This window comes from Micrasema longulum, unplaced genomic scaffold (assembly GCF_059751315.1).
Source record: "Micrasema longulum isolate JH-2025_06_02 unplaced genomic scaffold, ASM5975131v1 h1tg001571l, whole genome shotgun sequence".
NCBI lineage: Eukaryota > Metazoa > Arthropoda > Insecta > Trichoptera > Brachycentridae > Micrasema > Micrasema longulum.
In genome coordinates this window covers 64,606-83,328 of record NW_028278754.1, presented here as the reverse complement: position 1 = coordinate 83,328, position 18,723 = coordinate 64,606, and the positions used below count along the sequence as shown (strand labels likewise).

The window sequence follows — 18,723 nt, the reverse complement described above, 5'->3', positions numbered from 1 at the left end:
TTTTATACGCCTAAATTAGTAGTGATAAAAATAACACGTTACAAAAATATGGATTAATCAGTTCCTGTTATAAAAATACCTGATATTTTTGTCTAAATTGATGCAGTTAAAAGGTTAAACTACAGAATCAACTTTGTGGTTATTCAATATAATAAAATAAATAAAAAAACCTTATTCATTTTATGTCAATTTTTCTATACAATTATCTTATTTCCTACCACCAAACATTAAACCTGCATTCTACACAACTGATAATAAAGGAACATTGTTTAGAAATCACAAAGGCTAAGTCCCTAAACATAATAAATCTGGCATATGACAATTAAATTGTAACGATTACGATTCAATCTACATTGGAAAAACTAAAATAAACTTTAATACTAGAGTGAAAAAATACTTAAGGCGCCTAAATATTAATATTTTTTCTGAATTTGCAATCTATCTGATAGAAAATAATCATAATTTCAATAAAGACACTATTTAAATTTCTTCATGTTGGAAATAAAATATTGAAATTAAACAACTTGGAAATAATAGAAATTAAAAAAGTGATTTACAGGGCTCTTGGCCTCATAGAGTTTGAGATATTTTATTGTATTTTTTTTTTGTAATAAATATATATTTTTATGATTAAATAAAAAACAATGAAAATAAAACAATAAAAAAAATAAATATAAAAATCAGAAAATAATAAATAACAAAATAAAGAAATATTTTATTCAATTCTCTCCTGTTTAGTTTTAAAAATCGTAACCATCTCACATTACGCTTCCCATCCTTACAAGACAACATGATTTATTAGATCCATACGCAGCATAATATTTCAACGTTAGAATTATAAATTTTATATGAGAAGCACTAACTTTGTGGTTATTCACTATTATAAAATAAATAAAAACAACTTTGTTTTTAAACAATTTTTTTTTCTACCGACCGGTTTCAAAGCTATACAAGGTTCTTTATCAAAATATACTTAACTAAACTAGTAAAGTATAGATTGATAAAAACGCTTGTATAGCTTTGAAACCGATCGGTAGAAATAAAAAAATAACAGGTTAAAAAAGAAGTGTTTTATTTAGTTCAATATTTGATTTCAGACCAGACGTTATTTAAGCTGTGGAAAAATCAAAGAAAGCTCACAGATGATTCCATGGTCAAGCCGCAAGGAAGTACAAGTGTTTCCGTAAAGAAGGAAGAATTGAGGATGGAGCGAACACGTTAACCATGATCTGATCAGCAATATCCGCCTCGTAGTCTGTTTGGTCAGCTCATCAACTCTCATGCTTTGTACACTGATAACAGAAGAAATATTTTGGACTGCATAGAAATTGTTTACTCACTTTTAAGTTCATCGGTTTGTTTTTTTTATGAAACACTTCACTTTAACAATTGCACGGATACTGGAATAATGTCGATGTTGATAAATGTATATTTTATCAACATATTTCTCTTTTGCATCGAACAAAAGCGTTCCAAATTATTGTTTTGATTTTGGTTTGGTGTTTAGTTTAACAACAAACGTATAATGGATGGTTTCGGTTTGCGCTTGCGCTTGCAATTCTTTACTCGAATACCTACGGCCCGTTTTATTGCTGTAATCTGTAGCTAACGTCGTGGTCAATACTGCCGTCGTAAGAAAGAAGGACGCGTCTGACATTTTTTTAAAAAATGAGTTTAACACGTATTTGGAATCAGGAAAAAATACGCATCTACTGGTACTTGAATTATCTTCCTAAAATAAACATAATCCTATATTTAATAACCTCAACCCTATCATATACGATATAAACTCTTTAAGATTATTAGGTCGGCGTTACTAGTTTGAAAAGCAGTAAATGGCCAGTAACGTCTATTTTATTTAGTTGAGAAGAATCTATTGGCATAATAACACTAAGAAAGAAAAACATGTACTTAATAACTAAACAAAAAGGCCTTTCTAGCTGGAAACCTATTTTCATTGCAGTATATATATTTTATTGTATTTTTTTTTTAATAAAAAAAAAAATATTTTTAAATATATAAGGTCAAATTTATTAAAATTAATCTTTACGTTAGGGCAAACCATAATACATACTGTCGCATAATAATATACTTAATTTTTGTAGTTTTTTTCACGTGGCGAATTTTTCAATTTCCGAGTTACAAAATATTTATTTTCTCCGTTTTTTATTTTCTGTAGAAACGTCTTTCTTTATTATGACGGCAGAATAATAGTAGAATGTCTTTTATTATTGTTATCAAAAACATCTTTCACTTTGTGGTATGACATTTTACACTTATTTGTTTATAAATTTGTATAAACCACTTTAATTTTTTTATTTTTTATTACACTTTGACCGGTTTCGAGGTTATTACGTCATCGACAGGAATTTAACTAACTTATAATTACACGCGTTGCTATTTATATAACAAAATATTGTATAAAAGAGACAGAAAATTGAATAAAAAACTCAAATTAAACTTTAAGAAAAAATACTTATACAGTTCCCAAAATATTTCCAATAAAAATGAGAACTGGCGTAGAATTATGTACATCAATTCATTTTCTAATAATATAGCACAAATTTTACCTAACAATATTAGGCCAGCTTTTTATACTAATAATAACAAAGGTAAAATATTAACAAATTGTAAAGATAAGGATGATAAATTAAATCATTCGGGAATTTATAAATTAAATTGTTTAAATTGCCCAAATTTCAATATTGGAAAAACTTCACGTAAATTTAAAGTTAGAATCAAAGAACATATAAGATGTCTGAGCAATAATAATTTTTCAGAATTCGCAAATCATCTTATATCCGAAAACCATGAATTTAATCAAGAAACGTGTGTAGAAATTTTGCATGTCAATAAAAATGGTTTTCGTTTAGATAATTTAGAACGATTAGAAATTAGTAAAGCCGTTAACCAAAAACTTCAAATAATAAATAATCAATTAAATTTAACTTCGAGTCCTCTTTTAAAACTATTCCCGTTATGATTTATTTTATCTTCTTTCTCTCTCTTTCTTTCAATTTTCTGTCTCTTTTATACAATATTTTATTATATAAATAGCAACGCGTGTATTTATAAGTTAGTTAAATTCCTGACGATGAGGTAGTAACCTCGAAACCGGTCGAAGTGTAATAAAAAAAAAAAAATTAAAGTGGTTTATACAAATTTATAAACAAATAAGTGTAGAAAGTCTTTTATCCGTATGGGCAACTCTATTAGCTTATTACTCTAAGGTTAAGACTATGGAGAACAGTAAATATAAGAGATTTTGATTCTCCGCTGTTCTTTAATTTGAAGCTTTTTTACTTGCCAGTGATAATCATGACGTCTGGTTTCCATATACAAATATATATTTATATTAATTTGATTACAATAATTTATTCCTAGCGTTGCGTATCACTAGTTAAGTATTCGTATGTTGTAATATTGTAATATAAGGTGATTGCCAGTTGTTTAATTTCTGCCATTACGAGTTAGTCAAGACAAAGTCCGGACTCCGAATAAAAGCAATGAATTGAAAATGTCCTCTGTTGTTAGGACTCGAAACTTTGGAATCTGAGGCGGAATAAATTATTACCTTCGTTTCGTAATGTTGACCATAAGCTATTTACTCTCAAACATTTTCGATGGGACATAGTGGGTAAATATTAATTATATGAACATGTAGACTTATGAAAAACTAAATACATCATATTATATTTATTTTCTCCGATTCAACAAATACGAATTTAAATATATGTGATTTAAGGTAAATAAAAGGCTGTATATTTATCTATTTAGAAAACATACATTTTTTATCATTAATTGAACCGATCCACAGGTTATCAAATAAATAATATTTTTAGTTCATCCAAATTTTTGTAGAAAAGGACTGGATTCAACTCCCTGGGGAGCTGTTAATATTAACAGATTACAACAGAGATGAAGAACATTTTAAAGAAGGCAATATAGAAGTCTAGGCATCTACAGAGCTTATGACCTGTCATTGGCTGGTTTAAGTGGCCACTTTACACACCTTGTAACATTCACCATTATACCCATATTTGAACATCTATATTACTTTAATTCTTTCATCTGTTGATGTTAAAGTAATAACGATGTTCAAATATGGGCAAAATGGTGAATGTTACATAGGGTGTAAAGTGGCCACTTAAACCCGCCAATGACAGGTCATAAGCCCTGTAGATGCCTAGACTTATATATTGCCTTCTTTAAAATGTTCATCATCTCTGTTGTAATATGTTAATGTTAACAGCTCCCCAGGGAGTTGAATCCAGTCCTTGTCTACAAAAATTTGGACAAACTTAAAATATTGTTGATAAATCCACCTGGTCCATGAAGAAGTATAGAAATTGAAAAAATAAGATTTTCAGGCGTTGCCTAGTATGTAGGTGAAATAATTCAATTAGATGAATCTCATTGGCATAAATAAAGGTTTCAGCTCTTTAACTTCACAAACATCAACAGATGAAAGAATTAAAGTAATATAGATGTTCAAATATGGGGAGAATGGTGAATGTTACACAGTGTGTAAAAGTGGCCACTTAAACCGGCCAATGACAGGTCGTAAGCCCTGTAGATGCCTAGACTTCTATATTGCCTTATTTAAAATGTTCTTCATCTCCGTTGTAATATGTTAATATTAAATAAACACTTATGGATTGGTATATAAACAAGTATATAAAAATTTCATAAAATAAATATATGTGTGTATTTTCTTTAGTAAAAAAGAAATATTTGCGTTCATTTACCCAAATATTTAATTTTGAGGGTCATTTTCAACGAGTTGTTAATAACTCACTATTAGAAAATGGGAATCAAGTCGGGGTAGTGTGGGATTCGAACCACGGACCTCTGAGCCGTGAGTCCGAGACACTATTCACGGAACTACAACCCGATTATATGTTTCTAATATTATGTTTTTTTAGTATTTTGGATTGTATGAACTGATTCTATGTATTGTCAAAAAAATGTTTTCTTTTTGTCTCACGTTCCAAGTAAGTTTTTTTTTAAACTCCTGGGAGTATAATTTCTTAAATAAAATTAATAAAACATTGTTTTTAACCAGTATTTTTTTTTCTACCAACCGGTATCAAAGCTATACAAGCTTCTTTATCGAGGTATACTTAAGTAATACAGTATAGTTATGGTTAAGTATATCTTGAGAAAGAAGGTGGTTTAGCTTTGAAACCGGTCGGTAGAAAAAAAAAGTAGTAAAAACAAAGCTGTTTTTATTTGTTTTATTCTAAGAAATAACCACAAAGTTAGTGCTTCAAATATACAATTTATGTATATTATATGTTTTATTAATAATTAAAAAAAAATAAGAAATATATGTAAAATAATAAATAAAAAAGTTGTTGAAAAAATACACTGCTTTGGAATACCCCTATTAGGCCCGGGAGGGTTAAACATTGCCAGTTTTGCATGTCTTAATATGTCATTGAATATGTATTATTCACAAAAATGGGAGAGCAAAAAATAATAAATTATCATGTTTAATATTAGCATGACGTTCATATTGCTGTAGTTTGAAACAGCTATAAAAGTTAAAAATATGCTGTGGAATGTTTAAATATTCTTATTGTAAATTCTAGATTATATTTTCTATTCCAGCAGCCTCCACGCTGCTCGGCAGACAAGATACAAAACAATTTTAATAAAATTACCATTTCAAAAGAATTTTGAATAATTTTAACAAAAATGCAGTTTCAAGATCAAATACCAGACTTTTATGATGTCCTAATACAAAATGAGAAGATACCAAAATGTAAGAAAGCAATTACATTTATAATTTCCCTATCAGCACTCAGTAATGGATATGACACTGTAATGGTACTGCAATCAAAGCGTATCTCAATATTTAATACATGGAGGCAAGATAATATTTTTTTACTTGTAAGTAAGAACTACTGCAGCTTAAATCGCCCTTAATATTGACCTTGCCGGGAATCGAACCCGGGATGCGTATTGCCAAACTGTATACAAACACAGAACAGAGTAAATGATATGTAGAGTTCATAGTCCATGATCGATGACATACACGTGCTAAACGTTTCACCTGAAATAGTGTGAAGACCGAAGAAAACAAGAATCCAATATCACATTTAATGCAACTCTATCAGTATTGAACATGAAATCGAGGGCATCGTTCGGCAGTGTATTCACATCGTCCCTACCATGAAGAAATGGACTACAAAGAAATGTGGTCTATAAAGAGACCACAGGACGCAACGCCAGTCAGTCAGCCCTAAAAATTCAGTTTACTTCAGTCCAGCTCGACGAAGTCACTCAGTTTCAGCATGTAGTTTAAGTCCAGTCTCTTCAACCCATCATCGCCGCGTGTATAACCAAGTGATGTATCTTATTCACAGTGTAATAAATACGCATTAAACAGCAACGTCGTGTCTTTTCTGTCAATCTCTAACTGGAGTAGGAGCTACAACCTTTAACAATCTAAATCCTACAAATATATATCTTTTTTGGGTGTTTCCATGTAAGTTGGATTAATTCGGACGTTTCAGCTACCTTTGCAGGAGCTATCTTCAGGGTAAGCTAAGTGTTTTGACGAATAAAAAATGTGTTTGTTTACTATTAATTTGTACCGTGTCGCAGTCGGCAGTAGGGACATTTCGTATCATTTTTGTAGTATGCAGTAACAATTGCAGTATTTACTTTAATTTTAGCCCGTCGTCATTGTTTATGTTATTAAATATTTGAAAAAATATATATAATTGCACCACAACAAGCCAGGAGGCTCAATTATAGTGGTGAATTACGTCACAAAACATCCAGGCTTGAGAAATATCACTTTTTTTTTTTTGCCGGAACCTTTCATGTGTGAGTCAAGCGTCTTGACCACTACTACACGAAGGCAACTACACCACGGAGGCCACTTCACCACGGATTTCAATTAGGTGTTTACACGGGATCACCCAAAAAAGATACAAATTGATAACGGAGAATATAAAAACCTACGCGCCTATTTATCAGAACCGAGTTGTTCTGTATTCGATCATATATTGCTTTGTAAATGACAAGCAATCTGTATAATATCAATATAGCGAACCTCTATATTGATATTAGAGCAGCCTAGCAAATGACATACTTGGTGGGGTTTTAATTAGGTTCGGTTAGGTTAGGTAAGGATAAATAAGCCTCATTGACAGATAACAAATTCTACAGAACAGAAAAAAAAAAGGATAAAAATCTTGTTTGAGAGGTTTGTGCATATAATAAAATAAGTTTTCAATTAATGAAACATATTTTTTTCTAAACAATTATAGAAAAGATTAAACTAAAACAACCACTTTGTCATTTGTTATACTAATTTTTTTAACTTAAAAAAACGTGTTCCCAGCGATCGTCGCGTTTTGATTGTTTTTTAGCTGTTTATGAAACACGGGTCCATATTTTGTTATTTTTAAATATTCAATTTTATTGAACTCACTCAGGTGATAAAAAAATGACATTCATAACTTGAAATTCGATAAAAAGGCAAATAGCCCGTTTTATCCGTGTACCTTCAATTGGTTAAGAGGTGAACTAAAATCCACTAATTTCAGGGATTTTTATTTGGGAAGAGCGATTGAGTAATAAATACTAATCCAGAGTTCTGGTGACACAGAACACTCTTCTTCATATTGTCTAGACACGGGTATTGAGATATTTATTTCTAACCAAAAACTCGTCATCATCATAATACCCTTACCCGCACCCAAAGGTACTTGAGGTGCTGTATAAGTACTGCAGATGCTGTCTACCTTGGTCATCTGTTACACCAAGATAATGTGATCAGTCTTACGCTAACCAGATAAGGACATGGTAAATTTGGATTAAAGCGACAGACCATCCGAATGAGATGAATTTAATAATGCAGTTTTTGGAACAGCACCAAAACTTTTTGACGGGCGCTTCCCATTGAATAGTCTCAGATAAATTTCCTGTAAACATTATTTGAGTCAAGATAAGTCCGCTTGCGGTGTACTAGTTGTTGTGTTTGCTTACCTTGCCTAATATCTCTGGGCCGATTCCCACCAAGCTCGTCGTAAAATATCTGATGCTGATATAACATTTAAAAATGTTTTTTCACTCACAGTTTTTATACCTATTGCAATTTATGAAACACTAACCACATGACGTGTAACTATTCTTGATTAAAATAAGTTGCATGAAACATACGAGTTTATTATAAATGAAGTGAATTAGATCACTTTAAACATGTTTTCTCAAATCTATGCAGAGGGGATTTGGTTCGAGTCAATTTTACTATCACAAAAAGGAAGATCTTATTCTTATTCCAAAGAATGGGGTTGAGTGCCATATAAGCTCTTGACGTTACTGCAACCCGTGTAGATCTTTTGTGACGGGTACCAGTAAATTAGTTCTCGACCTCCAAGCTGAGGTCTTTGACTCTTCTTCTTCTGAAACTTTGAAATTACAACACCCTCGACGCCATAAATTCCGGTGCGTAATCAAAACTCACATCTGAACGGTGAAATAAAACTGACAAGAAGCAAATAAATACTGTACAGACCGCTGACTTGCTTGCGACATTGTTTGACATGATCGAATTAGTTTGTAGGAATGCCAAAAAGTTTGTTTTTGTTTCTGACATTCAGAAGTTGAACCCCGTCATTAAATGACGAATGGTTTAAATTATACACTTTATAATTTGTAGCCGATAAACGTCGAAAAATCCGAATGTCAAAAAACATGGCTACCTGGAGATGGATTTTTTTTACCGGTTGTATAATCATGATCGCTCATGGGTGTGGGAGTGTGAACAGACACGTTGTCATATAAATCTATGACGTTGCAGAGTAGTTCTCTATTATTAAAACAATTCTTATTATTTTTTCATACATTTTCGAGAAATTTCACCGTACAATTAAATATTCTAATATTTACCACGTGTAAGAAAATATTTTTTTATCCAATTCCGCGTAGCACTGTGCTTTCCCACAGTCGGCGGAATAGAGATTTGTTGGAATTTAAACCTGAAATTAATCATTCTCAAAGCTCATATTTGTACATACAACGTTCAAAGGACCATGACTGCCGAAGAATAAGTTTAAAGAGGGTTTGAAAATATAGCCTAAAATTTAATTTTGGGGTTAAAAAATTTGATTGGGGTTCAAAGGATTAACACAATGACCGACAGATACAAAATGACAGTGACATAAGTCAAGTGAATAGCTGGCATATTTTTGAAAAAAACATAAAATATTTTAATCACACTTGTCAGTTTTGACATAGGCCTATAAAACTTTGAAAATGATTTATAATGCAAAAATCGAATGACTTTGAATTTTAACATTTTCACGTACCATATTTATCATCATCATTGATAGCCCCCATGGTGTAATGGCTAAGACGCTTACGTCGCGCACGGGGGTTTCCAAGTTCAATTTCCAGTGAGAAGACAATAGGGAAATATCACATACCAAGAATACCGATAAAAACATGCGGAATAGATTTTAAAAAAATATTTGAAATTGTACAATCAATTAACGTGTTTTATAAAGGTGTTTATATTAACACCTGGTAATGGGTAATTCAGAATACCTGAAACAAGTTGTGTTATAATATATCAAACTCTTATGTGGTAAAAATTACAAAGTGTTTCATTATAAATAAACTGTAAAATGTAGCTAACTTCGTGGTTAATAACCATAGAATGTTTTTTGTCCGTATGGGCGACTCCATTAGCCAGTAGCATATTATTACTCTAAGATTGCATGAAACAAAAGCATTGCAAATTTTCGATTTAACAACAAACGCGTAACGGATGGTTTCAACTCACGCTTGCGATTCTCGACAAGAGTACCTACCTACGGCTCATTGTTTTGCGGTAAACTATAGCTTAGTATACTATAGTGATTGATAATCCTAGAATGACTTTTGTCCGTATGAGGGGCTCAACAGCTGTCGAGCCTTATTTTTTTTAGATTAAAACAGAATACTTTTTGTAATTCACCTTCACTCGTTACAACCGAGCGCATTGTCTTATAAATTATTGGATGTGGATTAGGGTCAGAACATTACCATCATCTCTTTTTTCGCATCCAGTCGTGCAAAGGGCTCTGTATTGAGAAACCGAATTCAACTTAGTTCGATCACCTGTGTCATGAAGGTAAGGTGATTAGTCTTACGCTTCAGGTGCCTGTGCAGGAACAATAAATTTCGCACATCAAAAAAGCTTTGAAATCAATATTTCACATCCACCCTGCCAGGAATTGAACCCAGGACCTCACTGATGGTAGGTGAACGCGGCGACCACTATACAAGGAGGCGAACTAATCTTCACTCGATTTGCTTATTCATGGTTTTAACCGTAGTGTCGGAATAAACTATAAATTAATATTAAATAAATTTAAGTATATATTACATCCTGATTATTCTAGTCTCGGTGCATAGTTATGTGGCGTACATAATATTACATACAAAAAATATTATGTATTATACATTTTGTAAGGAAAATTTGCGGCACGCTATGATCAAAGTCTGTTAAAATATTGTACCTATTTTTATACTGTTCTTATACTGCACAATAGAATATGACTACAAACATTTTTGTAAATAAAATTAATTAGTTTCATAAAGCGGTTGGATTTTCCCAACTTAAATAAAAATACATTATTTGCGCATTTACGAGTAAACCTATACACACATGTCATGTCAGTAATTCAAAACCAAATTAAGATTATTAATAATAACGGTAATATCAATAATCTAATTATAATACAATGATAATATCAAAAACGTGTTTCGGAAAAAAAAACCTATAAAAAATGTTTTTCATTAATATAATAATATTTTTTTATGTAGGCAGGAACATTATTTTTTACAATAAATATTACCAATAAAAAATAAATTTTCACATTACTTGTTTTTTGTATTTGGATAAACAATAGAATATTTATAAACGATTCTAAAAATAATAGTAATGTACAATTAAAGTTTTTCACAACTGTATAATACTTTTTGTAAACACCTCGTAGGCTCGTAGGTTCCATAGAGGGATAACAAAAAAAATTAAAGTTCTGAGTTATACTATTTAATATATTTAAAAAACATCCCTTTTCACTTCGTATACCTACTTTAAATATAATTATTTATCAATGATTGATTATGTCCAAATGCTTGCAGACTGGCTGGATTTCCTCCCTAGGGAGTTGTTCATGTTAAAATTTATTTCAACAGAGAGGGAAAACATTTTTGAGAAGGGAATATGGAAGTCTAGGCATTTACAGGGCTTATGACCTGTCATTGGCTGGTTTAAGTGGCCACTTTACACACTGTGTAACATTCGCCATTCTGCCCATGTTTGAACATCCATATTTCCTCAACTCTTCCATCTGTTGACTTTTGTGAAGTAAAAGAGCTGAAACCTTTATCACGTAGGTGAGATTCATCCGGCTGAACCTAGGGAGGAAATCCAGCCAGTCTGCAAGCATTTGGACATAATCAATCATTGTTGAATTACTACCTGGTAAAAGAAGAAGTACAAAAATTGGAAAATTGTTTTCAGGCGTTGCCTAGTAGGTGATTGGGTTCAACCGGATGAATCTCACCTACGTGATAAAGGTTTCAGCTCTTTTATTTCACAAAAGTCAACAGATGGAAGAGTTGAGGAAATGTGGATGTTCAAACATGGGCAGAATGGTGAATGTTACACAGTGTGTAAAGTGGCTACTTAAACCAGCCAATGACAGGTCATAAGCCCTGTAAATGCCTAGAATTCCATATTCCCTTCTCAAAAATGTTTTCCCTCTCTGTTGAAATAAATTTAAATATAATTATTTATGTTGTTTTAAAATAATTACAACTGAAATGTTTGTAATTTTAGCTAACGCTCCATGGGCATTAATTTGTAAATTAATTAAATAAATAAATATATCCGTGTAGCGTTTTGTTTTTTTGGCAATCCTGATGGGGATATGTGATATTTGTTTAGTAAAATGTTGTTTTTATTTAAAAAACAAAAGTAATCAAATGTTAATTTTTTAATGGTTCGCCATGTCTGATTTACGTAAATGGAATTTCCATTTTATAGAAGGACAAATTCCTTTGGATCATTTATATTTTTACATAACAACACACCATAATATGATACTATGTTAGACCGATCATATAAAACATTATCTTCTAATATCTGCACAAGGAGTGAGGTCTAGCATTGATTAGACTCCGTTGTCGAATACCGTATTTTTTTTTGGTAAATAAAATTCTGGGAAAATTAATTTTTAAAGCTGATTTCCACCGTAATGTTTCATGGCGCCGGTGCTGGATCTGCAGTTTGATTTCCCCTTTCAGGATTTTTTTGAAAAAAAATCATTTTTTGGTAAATATTTGTCTGGGAAAATATTCATCATTAAACCCGTGGCTTGGATATAAAATGGTCAATATCAGATTTCGTATTTGTCTTGCTAGCATTTTGTCATGGGTTGACGTCAAATAAAAAAAGTACATAATCAACTATTTTATTTACACATACAAACGTGGTAAAGAGTTCATGATGAAGCCAAAAAATTGCTGAATAATTGCACTAATATAATATTATGATTGACATTGGCTATTTTAGATCCAAGCCACAGAAACCTTGATGATGAAACTTATTGACAGTCTTGTTTCTTTTAGATAATAATAATTATTTTCTTGTATATTTCGTTGTTTTTTATAGTTTACAATATTATGTAACTGAATGTTGTTTTGAACATACTTTTGTGTACCTATCTTAAATTAGTGAACTACTTTTATGCCAATCCATAATACTATATTTAATAACCTATCGATTGGTTTAAATATTAAAAAAAAAAAAACTTAATCCTCATCTAGCAGTGCATAGAGCACTTCAATGGAAAAGTACATACAGTGTATCTCGACCATGTGTAACAGGAAGGTAAGGTGATAAGACTTACGATTCGGGTGCCAATCCAGTGATAGTAAAAGATTGAACTGTAAAACCACTATATCAAAAACATTTTACGTTTACGTTTATTTTGGACATGTAGAATGAATGGACAGCGAAAGAACGGCTAAGAATATTTACAATGCGAATGTTGATGGATGCAGACATAGAGGTAGACCAATAAAGACATGGCATGACCAAATCCAACAAATACTTGAAGATGGACATGTCAAAAGTCGGAATAATCGGCGCGCGTGCATAAGAAGATGTATGAATGTAGAAGAAGCGAGATCTGTATGCAATGATAGAGTGATGTGGCGTTCTATCCTCTCTACCTACTCTTACGGGAAACCGCGGGATGGTTTGTTGTTGTCGTTGTTGTTTATACGTTTACCCTCTCGGGGTAGGCGAACACCCTAACCATACGAGGCGGACATTCCTCTACTCGATTTCTTATCAGGATTTTTATCGGAGAGTTGCCATCGAGTCGAAAACACTCGTCCTTAACTCATGTTCTATTTCATACGCAGAACTGTTCAATAATATGTAAGCTTTATTAAATTACCTATCTCGAAATGCGATTAAATTTGTTGTTATTTATGTGCAGATAAGTGATAAGAAAAATAAAACAGAACCCCATACGAGCAGTTGAAAGACTAACATTTCCATTGTAATTTTACAGAGCTGTTTATTTGTTGCCTGGTTTGAGTTCTAGGCAAACACAAACTCTATTCTCAAGTATGGCATTAAGGGCCAAGGTATTCGGTGTAGGAAAAAAAGGAAATAGGAATTTCAGATCTTTGGTCTATTTGTAGACAGATCTAATAGTATTTTTATTCAAACACAAATTCTATTTTAGGCTTTTAAAAAGGTTGAATAATTTACTTTTATTATTCTCTATTTTTTTATAGGGAAATATCACATACTACAAATTCCGATAAAAACATGAGAAATGGATTAAGAAATTGTAAATATTTCATTTTTTTATTAACTGATGCATTGGGTAGTTAAAAAACATATTTATATTTTTTGGGATTAATATTAACAAACAAAAAAGTCGTCACGCTGTTTCCCCATAAGGATAAGCAGAGAACGCCATATCACTTTGTCTTTGCCAACAGATCTCGTTTCTTTTACATTCATACTTCTTCTTATGCTCGCGCGCCGATTACTACGACTTTCGTCACGTCCATCTTCAAGTGTTTATTGGATTTCGTCGTGTCATGTTTTTCATGATTTCTGCATCCATCAACATTTGCATCGATAATCTTTTCAGCCGTTCTTTTGCTGTTTATTCGCTCTACATGATAACAGTAAGCAACTGATTTAATTGTAGACGAAAGACTGAAACTTGAAAAAAATGGTTTTAAACATGGACACAATACGAAAATATCAAATTGAGATATAATATGAAGAGATGATACTCCATACAAATCCGAGCTATAAAGTCGTCCCTAAAGGAAAGGGAATGACCAGCGGAGGGAGCAAGTATCGTCACGTCGACTTTGAAAGCACGGACTGCTACTACTGTCTACTCTAAGTTTTATTCAGTATGTCACTCCTTTCCGCATACGCGTCACTTTTGTTCATCGTATCGCTATACGCCCGACTAACTGAGCAGAACAGAGACAGGAGATAGCTTATGATTAATAAATACTGGTAACATATCAATCAAACGTTTTTAAACATAAAAATAGCTATTTGAAACAATTATTTGCTTCAGATAAAAACATTACTTATCAGTGAAAGGTTTCACCATAGATTTCTCTATCTTTTCCAGGTCGATTTGTGCAGTATCTTAGCGCACATTTTAGTAATTGCGAGGAGAAAAGTATCCAAAAAATGCTCGCAAGAGACTCAAGTCCGTTCTATCAAACATATACCAACTGGCCGCAGGTTGAAGGACCATATTTCAAATGCTCATGTTTACTCTAGTTATATACCTCAATAAATATCAGAACAATATCATATATAAAATTCTAAAACGAGGCAAGGACAGTCGAGACTAATACACCAGGGACTGAAATTAAACAATAAACTACCAGACAAAACTAAACAAAAGACTCTCACAAACTTTACGAAAGATGTCAAAAATATTATCATTAACCATAGAATGTCAGTTAACAGAGAAAAAATATTTTGTAAAATCAATGAAATCCGTGAAGGTTTATAAATAAATAAAAAAAAAAATTTAATTTACTACTCGGTGGTGAGTGTAAGGCTATAAGGTTTATACAAAATAAAAAATACGAATAAATAATTTTCAAAATTAATAATAAATAGAATTTGTCATGATGTTGTTAATGCCGATTAAATCAATAAAAATGGATAATTTAAAATCCATATTAGTTTTTTATGTTAAGGTCATTAAGCACAATAATCATCAAATAAGGGACTTACCGATATTACTCGATCAAATTTTCTCCATTTAATGTTGTGTGTGTGGTCTTTAACATACCTGTAACAAAATTAATTATTAATATATAGCTCACCAAACAATATTCATTTATATCTATATATTCCCAGAGAGCTTTTATATGACAGATATGAAATTTGAATTTTAAAGTTTTGCTGTACAACAAATTAGTATGTAGGTACTTATATATTTAACAACATTAAGAATAAGAATAAAGAATCAAATGACATTTACATGTAGATGAAATACAAAACAACATAAAAGCAGGTAAGTACATACATAGGTAAAAGTGTTAAAAAATTATAACAGTTTTAGGGAAAAAAATAATGTTCAAATGATATTTTTTTTAGAATTCGAGTGTAAACTCAATTTTGGTTTATAGCAACAAAAAAAATCAAGACATTCTTTGTAAGTTCGTAAGACTACTTAGCTAAAATCTAAAACAAATATACGAAGTCATTTGACTTCCTCAACCAAAATAAAATAAAAATATTACCAAAAGGTAATGAAAACAATGAGCCATATTAAAGATACTGTATCAATAAAAAATGACGAAACATTATTAAATTATTATGAAAAAAGAATTGTTATTAAAACTTGAAATCTCGACACATATGAATAACGTTTAGTTAAAAATACAAATTTAGGTAATGAAAGATAAAAGAAACATAAAAAATACCACAATCGCTGAAAATGTATCTTAATCCACCTATTATTTATTTTTTCTAAAAGATTTAAAAATAATGAAAAATGAAAAGGCTTTTCAAATATACATACTCGTATACTGCATAGTCTACAGCTATTTTAAACTCGGCTTGTGGTCCCGTGGCTAGTATCTCGGACTCACGGATCGAAGACCCGTGGTTCGCACCCCACTCTACCCCAACTTTATTCCCATTTTCTAATAGTGAGTTATTTACAACTCGTTGAAAATGGCGCTCAATATGAAATATGTGGGTAAATCATAAAAACGCAAATATTCCTTTAAAAAAATATATTCTTATGTATCAAAATCATTCGTACGCTATTATGCACATGAGTGTTATATTTGTAAAACTTTAGACCTTACTTGTAAACGGGTATAATGTTAAGCTTGAGAATAGTTGTAAAGTAATGATAGTATAGCAAAAAGTATTACTTATGAACCTCGGATAAAGTTAAACTCGGTTTAAATCTGGGATAATGACCATAGAAACTTATACCCGCACATTATGTCGTATGAGGCTGAAATAAGCACGCGATCTGTCAAAAGTCATATTTTTCGGTAGTCAAAATGGATGGTTTATCAGATTTTATTTCGATTTTAAACAATTTCGAAGTCCTGCGACCTTCTCCTCATGCGATTCAAGTGATTTTTAAATGTTTGTTTTAATTATGTCTGAAGTGTTATATACGAGTATTTGCATGTGTTTTTATTAATTGTAATAAAAAAGAAACACGATTAAACTAAATAACTTGTTTTTACCTTCTCCTCTTCTTCCCAATTTTGATTTCTTTTTCGAACGGTTTTCTCTATGTTCTCCATTATACTTACAGTAGTCTCGATTTGATTTTGACGTTTGGTTGTTGTTGTTATAAAAGTTACGGCGCACGCGCATATATCAGTATTGACTGTTCAAAATTAAAAAAATTAAGCACGAAATAACCTGTAAATTTTTATTCCAGGGAATAAATATTTTTACAAGTAAGCTTTTTTTTATATCAGTTATAAATTGTTGGACCGGGTGTAGTAATTTTTTATTGTAAACCTGGTAAAAGGAATCTAAAAAGTAAGGCTTTTTAAGTATAAATCTGTTTGCCGTTCTGTGTCATGTTGTATTCAATAAAACTTCATTCTGATAATTGTTTATCGCTTTGCCTTTTCCATAAGAGAATACTTTCCGTTCCTCCATAAACCATATTCTTCGACAATTCCTTTTCTGTTCAGACTCTGTGATGAGCTATTTCTTCATATGAAAAATGCACTTTCTTCGGTCGCCTTTGAGAAACGCCTGAAATATTATGTATCCTTAGAACCCTAATTTCCCATAATTGCATTCTTCCTGTCTCCTTCCAAGCCCGATCCCACATTCAATTCATTCCTTCATCCCTTCATCCCTTACCTAATCATTTAAAATATTTCAAAAGTGTTCTACAGATCTTAAATAGCCCAGCCACACTATGCTCCTTGCGCTGCTCCTCACTTTGCTCTTCGCGCTGCCGCTCTCGCGCCCGATGTTGTCCTCTCCGTCCACAAACTGCTCTACTCGCGCAATTAATCGCGACGCTCTGCACTTGTCATCTGTCTTTCTTTACAATGGACGATGAAACTGTGACAGCGTGCGCGCTATGCATTTTTAGTATAGCTAATTATATCAATGCCATACACAGAAATACACATCATTCAAAAATGACGCGTGTGTCATGTATGAGCGCTCGATGCGTACTGCGACCGCGCGATTATGTGGCCAGCGACTCGCGGTCATATTGCCGGTTCTTTGACTCGCGTTAAAAAACCAACAAAATAAGGTGGGCGCGACGAGGAGCATGACGTGCGGCATGACGAGTAATGTTGCCACACTACGTCTCTGTCTCCTTTCCTCGCTACTTCGCATGCCATTCGTCGAGTGTGTGGCAAGCCCAATATGTATAAGGGGGGGACTAATATTATCAATTCCATTTTATTTTTACAACAACAACAAACCATCACGCTGTTTCTCCGTAAGAATAGACAGAGAGGATAGAACCCATATAACTCTGTCTTTGCATACAGACCTCGCTTCCTCCACATTTATACATCTTATCATGCACGCACGCCGATTATTTCTACTCTTGACATATCCACCTTCAAGTATTTGATGGACTTGATCGCGTCATATCTTTCTCGGTCTTCTTCGTTTTCTGCATCCATCAACATTAGCATCGTAGATCCTTTTAGCAGTTCTTTCGCTGTCCATTCGCTCTACATGTAAAAATTAACGCAGCACCATTTTCTTGATTCTGGCGGAAACGCAAGACTTAGCCTTACATAGTTCACGGATCTCGACATTCGTGCACCTATAATACATCGTTTTACCTCTCGTTCGCCTAAAGGATCGCATTTCGACAGCATTTAACCTACTTTCATCATTATTTTTCCAATTCCATACATCGCTTTTATATATTAGAGTTGGCACTAGAACTCCATTGTGACCTGCTAGTTTTGCCTCCTGCGATAAACATTTGTTTGCTAAAGTAGATTTCAGTGCACCATTCACCCTGTTCCCGGCACTCACCCTCCTTTCAATATCTGATACGAACATCGAATGTTAAGGATATGGGCGTTAGATTTGTGAGCACCCTGACATTTCATGAACACATAGAGACAATCAGTGGTAATGCATTGAAGATGTTAGGATTTGTTCTGCGTACTGCCAGG

At 32.3% G+C, this 18,723-nt stretch overlaps 1 protein-coding gene across 1 annotated transcript in view; it reads right to left on the bottom strand.

The window, feature by feature from the left end:
• LOC148274815 (uncharacterized) overlaps positions 1–15,369 on the bottom strand; it is a 170,748-nt gene extending 155,379 nt beyond the window's left edge. The window contains exon 1 of the mRNA XM_088236569.1: positions 15,311–15,369. The gene's annotated coding sequence lies outside the window, so the exon portion shown is untranslated. The remainder of the gene's footprint in view (positions 1–15,310) is intronic.
• Positions 15,370–18,723: the final 3,354 nt, after the last annotated feature.